Source organism: Rhinopithecus roxellana, chromosome 12 (assembly GCF_007565055.1).
Source record: "Rhinopithecus roxellana isolate Shanxi Qingling chromosome 12, ASM756505v1, whole genome shotgun sequence".
Taxonomy (NCBI): domain Eukaryota; kingdom Metazoa; phylum Chordata; class Mammalia; order Primates; family Cercopithecidae; genus Rhinopithecus; species Rhinopithecus roxellana.
In genome coordinates, this window is record NC_044560.1 from 71,235,107 (window position 1) to 71,247,893 (window position 12,787).

Here is a 12,787-nt window from a genome sequence, read left to right on the forward strand (position 1 = left end):
ATTCTTTTTCCAAGATTTTTAGTTTCTTTGCGCTGGGTACGTAATTCCTCCTTTAGCTCTGAGAAGTTTGGTGGACTGAAGCCTTCTTCTCTCAACTCGGCAAAGTCCTTCTCTGTCCAGCTTTGATCCGTTGCTGGCGATGAGCTGCATTCCTTTGGAGGGGGAGATGTGCTCTTATTTTTTGTATTTCCAGCTTTTCTGCCGTGCTTTTTCCCCATCTTTGTGGTTTTATCTGCCTTTGGTCTTTGATGATGGTGACGTACTGATGGGGTTTTGGTGTGGGTGTCCTTTCTGTTTGTTAGTTTTCCTTCTAACAGTCAGGACCCTCTGCTGTAGGTCTGTTGGAGATTGCTTGATGTCCACTCCAGACCCTGTTTGCCTGGGTATCAGCAGCAGAGGCTGCAGAAGATAGAATATTGCTGAACAGCGAGTGTACCTGTCTGATTCTTGCTTTGGAAGCTTCATCTCAGGGGTGTACCCTGCCGTGTGAGGTGTGGGGTGTCGGTCTGCCCCTAGTGGGGGATGTCTCCCAGTTAGGCTACTCAGGGGTCAGGGACCCACTTGAGCAGGCAGTCTGTCTGTTCTCAGATCTCAACCTCTGTGTTGGGAGATCCACTGCTCTCTTCAAAGCTGTCAGACAGGGTCGTTTGTGTCTGCAGAGGTTTCTGCTGCTTTTCTTTTTTTTTTTGGTTTAGCTGTGCCCTGTCCCCAGAGGTGGAGTCTACAGAGTCAGGCAGGCCTCCTTGAGCTGCTGTGGGCTCCACCCAGTTCGAGCTTCCCAGTGGCTTTGTTTACCTACTTAAGCCTCAGCAATGGCGGGCGCCCCTCCCCCAGCCTCGCTGCTGCCTTGCCCTTAGATCCCAGGCTGCTGTGCTAGCAATGAGGGAGGCTCCGTGTGGGACCCTCTGGGCCAGGTGTGGGATATAATCTCCTGGTGTGCCCTTTGCTAAGACCCTTGGTAAAGCACAGTATTGGGGTGGGAGTAACCCGATTTTCCAGGTGTTGTGTGTCTCAGTTCCCCCTGGCTAGGAAAAGGGATTCCCTTCCCCCTTGCACTTCCCAGGTGAGGTGATGCCTCACCCTGCTTCAGCTCTCGCTGGTCGGGCTGCAGCAGCTGACCAGCACTGATTGTCCGGCACTCCCTAGTGAGATGAACCTAGTACCTAGTTGAAAATGCAGAAATCACCCATCTTCTGTGTTGCTGGAGCTGGGAGCTGGAGACTGGAGCTGTTCCTATTTGGCCATCTTGCTCCGCCCCCCCAAAGATAACAATTGTTGACAAGATTTTTTTTTTTTTTAGATGGAGTCTTGCTCTGTTACCCAATCTGGAGTGCAGTGGTGTGATTTCAACTCACTGCACCCTCCACCTCCCGGGTTCTAGAGATTCTCCTGCCTCAGTTTCCCGAATAGCTGGGATTAGAAGCATGCACCATCATGCCCAGCTAATTTTTGTATTTTTAGTAAAGATTGGGTTTTGTCATGTTGGCCAGACTGGTGTTGAACTCCTAACATCAGGTGATCCACCCACCTCGGCCTCTCAAATTGCTGGGATTACAGGAGTGAGCCACTGTGCCTGGCCAACAAGAATATTTTTAAAAGATAACTTTTGTATGTTGTTTTTTGGAATGTAATTTTTGCAATGTAAATTGGTGCAGCCACTATGAAATCAGTATGGAGGTTTCCTAAAAATTTAAAAATAGAACTACCATGTGATTCAGATGGTAAATCCAGATGAAATGAAATCAGTATTTTCAAAGAGATATCCGTACTTTCACATTTATATTTAAATAATTGTAAAATTTCATACTTATATTTAAATATGAAAGTACAGATATTTAAACATATCCATATTAATTGCAGCATTATTAACAATAACCAAGATAATGGAAACTACCTAAATCCCCATCAATGGATAAATGCAAAAGAGTGTATATATATAGATAGGTACATAAAGTGTGTTTGTATGCACATATATACATACGTATACCTACACATGCATTTTATATATCTGTACATATTCACACATTTATATATATATGTGTGTGTGTATATATAGATTCTCTCTATATATAGAATGTTGTGTGCTTGAATATATATATACACACACACATACATTCAATCTTAAAAAAAGAACGAAATCCTGCCATTTGCAACAACATGGGTGAACACTGAGGTTATTGTCCTAAGTGAAATAAGCCAGACACAGAGAAACAAATACTGCATGATCTCACTTATTTGTAGAATCTAAAATAGCCAAACAAATAGTCAAACTCATAGCAACAGAGAGTAGAATAGTGTGGTTGCCAGGGGCTGGAGGTGGAAGAAACGGAGAGATGTTGGTTAAAGAGTACAAAATTTCATGCCAGGTGTGGTGACTCACATCTGTAATCCCAGCACTTTCGGAGGTCGAGGCAGATCACAAGGTCAGGAGACTGAGACCATCCTGACTAAGACGGTAAAACCCTGTCTCTAATAAAAATACAAAAAAAAAAAAAAAAAAGAAAAAAAAAGTTAGCCGGGCGAGGTGGCGGGTGCCTGTAGTCCCAGCTACTCGGGAGACTGAGGCAGGAGAATGGCATGAACCCGGGAGGTGGAGATTGCCGTGAGCCAAGATCACGCCACTGTACTCCAGCCCGGGTGACAGAGTGAGACTTTATCTCGAAAGAAAGAAAGAAAAAGAAAGGAAGGAAGGAAGGAAGGAAGGAAGGAAGGAAGGAAGGAAGGAAGGAAGGAAGGAAGGAAGGAAAGGAAGGAAGGAAGGAAGGAAGGAAAGGAAGGAAGGGAAAGAAAGAGAAAGAAATTTCAGTTATGCAAGGCAAGCTCTGGAGATGTACTGTACAGCAGTGTGACTATAATTAACAATATTTTATTAATTGTGACCTTGAATTTTGCTAAGAGGATAGATCTTAAGTGTTCTCATCCCACCTCAAAAAAGAAAAAAAAAAGAACAGAAAAAAAAAATAGTAACTATGTGAGGTGATGGCTGTATTATTGGCTTAATTGTGGCGATCATTTCACAATGTATACATATATCAAAACATCAAGCTGCACACCTTAATTATATACAGTTTTATTTGTCAGTTTTACCTCACTAAAGCTGAAAAATAAACACAGAATTTCTAACTCCTGTTGGAACTGAGCTGCTTGACAAGTTCTTATCAAATCAAATCAAATCATTCACCACAGTGCCAAGAAATACAAGGGTGTTTTACCTAATGTACCATGATATCTAATCTTACCGAAAAGTGTGATTCAAACAGGCCAAAGTTTTTCTCACTTGTTGGATTTGTAAGTTTCACAAATAGATCACAGCAGTTAAATTACAAGGATCGTGAAGAGATTAGGAGAAAATCCAGAATGGAAAGAATCTGTCTATGACACTTTGCCTTACCTTTTCCACATCGCCCAGATCATTAATGGGTAGAAAAAGTAGTTAGAAAAGATGAATAAGGCCTAGTTTTTTATAGCACAGATGGAGACTATAGTCAATAATAATTTAATTGTACATTTTAAAATAACTAAAAGAATGTAATTGGATTGTTTGCAACAGAGGACAAATGCTTGAGGGATGGATACTGCATTTACAATGATGTGATAATTACACATTGCATGCCTGTATTAAAGTATCTCATGTTCCCCACAAATATATACAACTACTTAGTACTGACAAAAATTAAAAATTAAAATTAAAAATATATATACATCAGGGATATTGGCCTGTAGTTTTCTATTTTTGATGTATGTTTCTATTTCTATTTTTGATGTCATCTGGTATCATGATGTGTCATAATACCAGCCTTGTAGAATGAATTTGAAGTATTCCCATTTCTTCTATTTTTTTTTTGGAATAGTTTGAGTAGGAATGGTATTAGTTTTTCTTTTAATGTTTGGTAAAATTAAGCAGTGAAGCTATTGAATGCCAGGGTTTATTTGCTGGGAGATTTTTTATTATGGCTTACATCTCATTACTTATTATTGACTTATTTGGATTTTGGATTTCTTCATCTTGGTAGATTGTATTTGTCTAGGAATTTATACATTTGTTCTAGGCTTTCCAAGCTATTGGCATATAGCTCCTCATAGTAGTCTCTAATGATCTTTTGAATTTCTGTGGTGTCCATTGTCATGTCTCTTTTTTCATGTCTGATTTCATTTATTTGCATCTTCTTTCTGTTTTTCTTAGACTAATGGTTTGTCAATTTTATCTTTCAAGAAATCAACTTTGTTTTGTTAGTTTTTTGTATTTTTTTAATTTTCACTTCATTTATTTCTGCTCGGATCTTTCTTATTTCTTTAAGTCTACTAATTTTGGATTTGGTTTGCTTTTGCTTTTCTAGTTTTTTAAGATACATTATTATGTTGTTTACTTGACATTTTTCTACTTTTTTGATATAGATATGGTTTTCAATGATCACCTTATTATTCATTTCTATTTATAATTTCAATTTTTTAGACTGCTTTGTGGCCTAACATACTGTCTATTCTTGAGAATGATACACATGCTAAAGAGAAGAATGTGATCAAGCAGCTGATAAAGTTGTCAAAATCCATGTTCCCTCCTTCATCCAAGTAGTGTCAGAATATTATGTTGTAGTTGTTCATTCAGGTGGAACCCTGCTGCCCCAAAGGCCCCTGCAAGTTCACTGCTGCAAACGGTTCCAGATCAGTCAACATCAAACTGCTTGTATATTGTCTGTCACCTTTTGATGTTGTTCCACAAGTACTTGAATTCCTCAAAGTCCAGCTTGCCTGTGATGTCACTATCCATCATGGCCACCATGCTTTGACATGTATCAATGCCAAAACCATGAGTTTTCAGTTCAGTCCTACTGATAACAACCTTGTTGAGAACATTCATCAGTTCTGTGCCACTGACCTTGATGCCATCTCCAGCCAACTGGGCAAAGACTCTCCAGAAATGATGGACCTCCTCACTCTTGTTGGCCTCAGTGTTGGAGCAATGTGTGTGTGGAGGCAGGGGCTCTAGGTTGTGCTGTGTAGCCACCTCCATGATGGAGCTAATGACTCCACCTAGGAAGCACATGACCACTCTGCCACTTCTTCTGCCTCTGCTGAAGAACTGACTGCCAGACCTCTGGATGTGAGGAGACATGTTCCTAGTTAACTCATTCTTGAAGGGTGGAGGTGACAGTGGCAGGAATAGGAGAGATGAAGACCTGGATAGGGGCCTGGGGAATGTGCTTGGAGGCCTGATCAGTGGAGGATCACTCTATGTCTTTTGATTGGAGAGTTTCGTCCATTCACGTTCAATGTAATCATTGATAAGTAAGGATTTAATCTTGCTATTTTATGTGTTTTCTAGTAGTTTTGTGGTCTTCTTTTCTTTCCTGTCTTCCTTTTAGCAAAGGTGATTTTTTCTGGTGGTATGTTTTAATTTCTTGCTTTTTATTCTTTGTGTATCTGTTGTATGTTTTTTGATTTGAGGTTACAATGAGGTTTGCAAATAATATTTTATAACCTATTATTTCAAACTGATGACAACCCTGACTGCATAAACAAACAAATAACAAACAAGCAAAGAGAAAATGACTAAAAATTCTACACTTTAATTTCATCTCCATGCTTTTCAAATTTTTGTTGCTTCTATTTATTATTATACTGTGTATGGCTTGAAAAGTTGTTATAGTTATTATTTTAGATAGGTTTATCTTTTAGTCTTCCTACTTGCGATATGAGGAGTTTACACACCACAATTATGGTGCTATAATATTCTTTTTTTTCCTTGTGTACTTGCTACCACCAGTGAGTTTTGTACCTTCAGTTGATTTTTTTTAATTGCTCATTAATGTCCTTTTCTTTCAGATTGAAGGAGTCCCTTTAGCATTTCTTGTAAGACAGGTCTGTTATTGATGAAATCCTTCAGCTTTTGTCTGTCTGATATTATAAAATTGACTCACTTGAAAAAATTGTACATGGGATAATTTTATAGCATTATTTGCAATGAACCATTTATCTTTATTGTACATTATTCTAAATATAAATTGAAAGCAGTTCATAAATAAATCTTTGGTTACCTATACTTTTTGAAAATGGATTAATCCCGTTTGAATTTTCAATAATAATCTCAGAAAACACCCATATAATTTCCCAACGTTAAAATAAATTGATTTTGTTGAAATAAGTCCTATTTTTGTTTGTTTTTTAATTTAAATTGGTTACTTTAGGAATAATACAAAGGGATCTGGGGATATGATTTTTCCTCAAAATATAAATTATTTCCAATCTTCCAGATAGAATCTGTTGAGAATCTGATCAAAAAACCCCCAAATTATACCAAATTATAAACTCTTGATGGCAGTAAAACTATAAGCCAAATCTAGAATTCTGGTATGGTTTGAAGATGTCTAATTCTAGTTTCCTGATCTTCAAGTCCCTTCTTGTCAAGCCCTAATCTCATTTCCAGTCTCATCTTTCATTTCAACACACCTATTCAGTGCTTCAGTCAAACGGAATAATTCTACAGTACCTTTAGCAAGACCAACACTTTCTAACATATCTGACTTGGCTTATGCTGGTCTTTCCACTTGAATGGTCCCTTTATCTCTACAATTACACCTTGTATAACTTTTTAAAAGACCAGTTATTTTAAGCCTAGGGCTGTTTTTTATGGTCATAGTCTCTTCCTGTTCTGAACTCACAGAGTACTTGTTCCTCTTTATTGGAATTACCACATTTTCTTTTACATTGTAGCTTTTCATAACTTTTCTGGCAAACATTATCACCCTGGTTGCATTTATGTTTTTACTTGTTTATTTCCCTCACCAGAAAGTCATCTTTGTGAGGGCGAAGACTGGTATATTGAATCATACATAAAATAAAACGCAGTGCCTGGCATTTAGTGGATGAACAATAAACTTGTTGGGTTTAATTCATAGCATTTTAATCCTCAATACAGCCCATAACTGATAAAAATTTGCTAAAGAAATACTTATCCACATCTGAAGTTTGAACTTGACTGTCTTCAAAAATATGTGTTTTTTGTCCCATTATCTAGCTGTATATAGCCTAGCTGAAATAGCGAGTGAACAAATGAATGAATGAAGAGTAGACGCCTAAATCTCTTGCTGCCATACACTTTCTAGACTGATTGCAAGAACGACTTGTGGATTTTTGCACTGATAGTGCTTTCGAGTGGACACTGTGTCACAACACCATGAGCACCATCACTCACCAGGCTCAGGAGAAGCTGTGGCATCCTTCTAGGACCTGAACCACCATGATTTATTGATTTTACAGGAGTGGCAACTAAGACTGTTCCTCTTTCCTATAACTCAAAATCAAGATTGGAGAGAAGAGGATACAAGGCCAAGGAGAAGTTCATAAAACTTGTTTCTAAGTGATATTTGGAAATCGTGAGATAGAGTGCTTATCTTTCCTTAGATAAGGTCTATCTATGTGGTTGAACTAACAAAGCTAACCAGGGCACGATCCTCACTTAGAGTGGAGGAGAGAACTCCACTGAGTTTGGAATTTCTTTTTAGCTTAGTTTCAATTGTATGGGATTTTGTGCTGTAATGCCCATTTTGTGTTCAATGCCCCACTACCAGAGTTGACTATCTGAAGGATGTCTTAAAACTGATTCTAGGTGACAGAGCATGACCTTGGTGGTAGAAAATTCAATGGGAGGTGGGAATCAACCTAAAAATTTGATGTCAATTTTTAAGATTGATCAAAGCCTGTTTCAGTGCTGATTTCTGGTTGCTGAAAGGTGATTGATAATTTATTTTCATGGGTTATGATTCCTTGAGAAACTCCAGCAGCTAGAGTTTGAACACATTAAGGAAATTTGGGCCCAGTGTTGGATCAAGTGATTTTGGGCCAATTAGTACCATGAAATTTGTACCATATCCAGGTTACAATCAGTGTTATAACTTCTTAAGTCTCATATACATATATTCCTTAGTAAATACTTTTTCCGTTCTATATGAAGAAAAATAACTACAGTCATCCCTCAGTATACATAGAGAATTGGTTCTAGGACCACTGTGGATAATCCATGCAAAATCCTTGCATACCCAAGTCCAGCAGTGGCCCTGCAGAATTCGTGTATACCAAAAGATGGCCCTCCATATATGTGGGTTTCACATTCCTCAAACAGTGTATTTTCATACTGTGTTTAGTTGAAAAAAATCCATGTTAAGTGAACTCAAAGTTCAAACCCACGTTGTTCAAGGGTCAACTGTAATCAGATTGGAAGTTGCTAAGCACAGAATAACAATGAAATAAAATAAACTACTTTCAAAAACATATACTTACAGCATATTTTGCTAGAGCCTAGTTACATCTTTCAGAGAAAGAATATTTATACTTTAAAAAGTCAAGAAAAAAATAGACATATTCTTCCAGTAAGACAATACAAATCTTTATTTTGTATTTCTCATGTTATCACCTTCTTCATTCTTTAACACTATCTAATAAAAGATTAATTCTGTAAGAAAGGTCTGGCCCTCAACTGGTTCCTGGGACATAAAGGGTAGGCCCTTAGAATAACCAGCCTTATAATAAATGTTTGGACATGTTGAGGGCTTGGGTCATACCAGGTACTTTATGCTAAATATGTGATTTATGGTAGAAGTCTTAGGATATACCATACCAGTTTGACCTCTGAAGAGGGAGGAGTCTGAACAAATAAGATTAGCCACATGAGCACTCCATTCCTACATGACTGCCCTCTAATAAAAACACTAAATTTGTGTGACCATCCCTGGTTGACATGTGTCACACATTATTTGTGGGAGAATTAGATAATGTCTGTGCAACTCTCAAGGGAGAACACAAATGCAAGTCTATGCTTGGTGTCAGACTCTGGTCCATGTCCCTTTTGTTTTTGCTGGTTTCAATTTGTAGCTGTTCAATGTAATGAGTTGTAACTGTGAGCATAACATTTTTCTGAGTTCCATGTCTTCATTTTTTAATATTTTCAAATTGTACTTTAAGTTCTAGGGTACATGTGTACAACGTGCAGGTTTGTTACATATGTATATGTGTGCCATGTTGGTGTGCTGCACCCATTAACTCGTCATTAACATTAGGTATATCTCCTAATGCTATCCTTCCCCCTTCCCCGACCCCAGACAGGCCCCAGTGTGTGATGTTCCCCTTCCTGCGCCCAGGTGTAATCATTGTTCAATTCCCACCTATGAGTGAGAACATGCAGTGTTTGTTTTTCTGTTCTTGCGATAGTTTGCTGAGAATGACGGTTTCCAGCTTCATCTATGTCTCTACAAAGGACATGAACTCATCCTTTTATATGGCTGCATAGTATTCCATGATATAGATGTGCCACATTTTCTTAATCCAGTCTATCAATGATGGACATTTGGGTTGGTTCCAAGTCTTTGCTATTGTGAATAGTGCTGCAATAAACATACATGTGCATGTGTCTTTACAGCAGCATGATTTATAATCCTTTGGGTATATACCCAGTAATGGGATTTCTGGCAAATGGTATTTCTAGTTCTAGATTCTTGATGAATTGCCACACTGCCTTCCACAATGGTTGAACTAGTTTATAGTCCCACCAGCAGTGTAAAAGCGTTCCTATTTCTCCACATCCTCTCCAGTACCTGTTGTTTCCTGACTTTTTAATGATCGCCATTCTAACTGGTGTGAGATGATATCTCATTGTGGTTTTGATTTGCATTTATCTGATAGCTAGTGATGATGAGCATTTTTTAATGTGTCTGTTGGCTGCATAAATGTCTTCTTTTGAGAAGTGTCTATTCATATCCTTCACCTACTTTTTGATAGGGTTGTTTGTTTTTTTCCTGTAAGTTTGTTTTAGTTCTTTGTAGATTCTGGATATTAGCCGTATGTCAGATAAGTAGATCGCAAAAATTTTCTTCCATTCTGTAGGTTGCCTGTTCACTCTGATGGTAGCTTCTTTTGCTGTGCAGAAGCTCTTTAGTTTAATTAGATCCCATTTGTCAATTTTGTCTTTTGTTGCCATTGCTTTTGGTGTTTTAGACATGAAGCCCTTGCCCATGCCTATGTCCTGAATGGTATAGCCTAGGTTTTCTTCTAGGGTTTTTATGGTTTTAGGTCTGACATTTAAGTCTTTAATCCATCTTGAATTAATTTTTGTATAAGGTATAAGGAAGGGATCCAGTTTCAGCTTTCTACTTATGGCTAGCCAATTTTCCCAGCACCATTTTTTAAATAAGGAATCCTTTCCCCATTTCTGGTTTTTGTCAGGTTTGTCAAAGATCAGATGGTTGTTGATATGTGGTATTATTTCTCAGGGCTCTGTTCTGTTCCATTGGTCTATATCTCTGTTTTGGTACCAGTACCATGCTGTTTTGATTACTGTAGCCTTGTAGTATAGTTTGAAGTCAGGTAGCATGATGCCTCCAGCTTTGTTCTTTTTGCTTAGGATTGTCTTGGCAATGTGGGCTCTTTTTTGGTTCCATATGAACTTTAAAGTAGTTTTTTCCAATTCTGGGAAGAAAGTCATTGGTAGCTTGATGGGAATGGCATTGAATCTATAAATGACCTTGGGCAGTATGGCCATTTTCATGATATTGATTCTTCCTACCCATGAGCATGGAATGTTCTTCCATTTGTTTGTGTCCTCTGTTATTTCATTGAGCAGTGGCTTGTAGTTCTACTTGAAAAGGTCCTTCACATCCCTTGTAAGTTGGATTCCTAGGTATTTTATTGTCTTTGAAGCAATTGTGAATGGGAGTACACTCATGATTTAGCTCTCTGTTTGTCTCTTATTGGTGTATAAGAATGCTTGTGATTTCTGCACATTGATTTTATATCTTGAGAGTTTGCTGAAGTTGTTTATCAGCTTAAGGAGATTTTGGGCTGAGATGTTGGGGTTTTCTAAATATACAATCAGGTTATCTGCAAACAGATACAATTTGACTTCCTCTTTTCTTAACTGAATACCGTTTATTTCTTTCTCCTGCCTGATTGCCCTGGCCAGAACTTCCAACACTATGTTGAATAGGAGTTGTGAGAGAGGGCATCCCTGTCTTGTGCCAGATTTCAAAGGGAAGTCTTCCAGTTTTTGCCCAATCAGTATGATATTGGCTGTGGGTTCCAATCAACAGAAAAAGAGAGAATCCTCCCTAACTCATTTTATGAGGACAGCATCATCCTGATACCAAAGCCTGGCAGAGATACAATAAAAAAAGAGAATTTTAGACCAATATCCCTGATGAACATTGATGTGAATATCCTCAATAAGATACTGGCAAACCGAATCCAGCAGCACATCAAAAAACTTATTCACCACAATCAAGTGGGCTTCGTACCTGGGATGCAAGACTGGTTCAACATACACAAATCAATAAACGTAATCCAGCATAAACAGAACCAAAGACAAAACCACATGATTATCTCAACAGATGCAGAAAAGGCCTATGACAAAATTCAAGAGCCCTTCATGCTAAAAACTCTCAATAAATTAGATACTGATGGGATGTATCTCTGAGTTCCAGAGTCATTGATGACTCTGAATGACTAAAGAGTCATTGATCCTGAGGATGGCCTTGGGGTCTCTTGATCCCACTTTGCTGTCAAAATGGGATTCACTAGAATGTCTCTGAATCATTGAAACATGTCAAAAGCATGCTCAGAAAAAAAGGATGAGTGGTGCTTATAAGGTGTTCTTATTGTGCCCCGACTGAATAGTGTCTTAGTCTTCTTGAACTATAGTCCTTAGATAACATTAAATGAGATTCTTATTGCGAGCATCAAAGCTAACCGAAATAGATCTATCCAGTTTTGAAAGTATCAGATTTGACCTGATGTGAAATATCAGATATTGAAAGCTCTAAAATTGTCTTCATTTCTTTACAGATCTGGGTGAATCACTCTATAAAGCAGAGAGAAAAATTCTTTGATACAGTTTTATAGAGACTCTGATACATGAAGTTACAGATTTGTGTGAGCTCATAGATTTGTCTGAGTCACTGCATAAAGCACAGAAAAAAAAATTCAGTCTTTGGCCCAGTTTCACAGAGACTGTAAGACATGAGTTCGAGAGTACACTGTACCAGGAAAATTTCTTTTCTTCTCATAGCTTTTATTGTATTGTATTGTATTGCATATTATTTTTTGAGACAGAGCCTCACTCTGTCACCCAGGTTCTGTTGCCTAGGCTGGAGTGCAATGGCACGATCTCGGCTCACAGCAACCTCTGTCTCCCAGGTTCAAATGATTCTCCTGCCTCAGCCTTCTGTGTAGCTGGGATTACAGGCATGTGCCACCACACATGGTTAATTTTTGTATTTTTAGTAGAGACAGGGTTTCACCATGTTGGCCAGGCTGGTCTCAAACTCCTGACCTCAAGCGATCTACCTGCCTCAGCCTCCCAAGTTGCTGAGATTATAGGTGTGAGCCACTGCACCTGGCCTCGTAGCCTTTAAATCACCTCAGAGACCTTAACCTGGAGTCGATAATTCAAACAACTTATTACCACTGATCTCTGGGAAGTTCATGAGATTTTGCCAATTGAAAATAATCATGCATGCACCATCCTATTGTTTTTATAAAAGAAGCTTATTTAGCACATCCTATGCCTGAACATACTCCCAAGGGGATGGACAGAAAAATAAGTAAGGTATCTGTCTTCAAACAAACATTACCTTTTAATTTGAAACAAATACTATATTGCAATAAGTTTATGTGGGCCAAGACTATATTTATAACCTGGAGGCCCTAACTTCCTATTTTAACAAGTATTTTATGATGGCTTTCCATGATCTGGGTACCATGGGCAACTTGGATCCGGATTCCAAGGGTCCTTGAAATATTT

The 12,787-nt window shown here is 38.2% G+C and overlaps 1 pseudogene; it reads right to left on the reverse strand.

The window, feature by feature from the left end:
• Nucleotides 1-4,279: 4,279 nt before the first annotated feature.
• On the reverse strand, nucleotides 4,280-5,787 carry LOC104662653 (annotated as a pseudogene).
• Nucleotides 5,788-12,787: the final 7,000 nt, after the last annotated feature.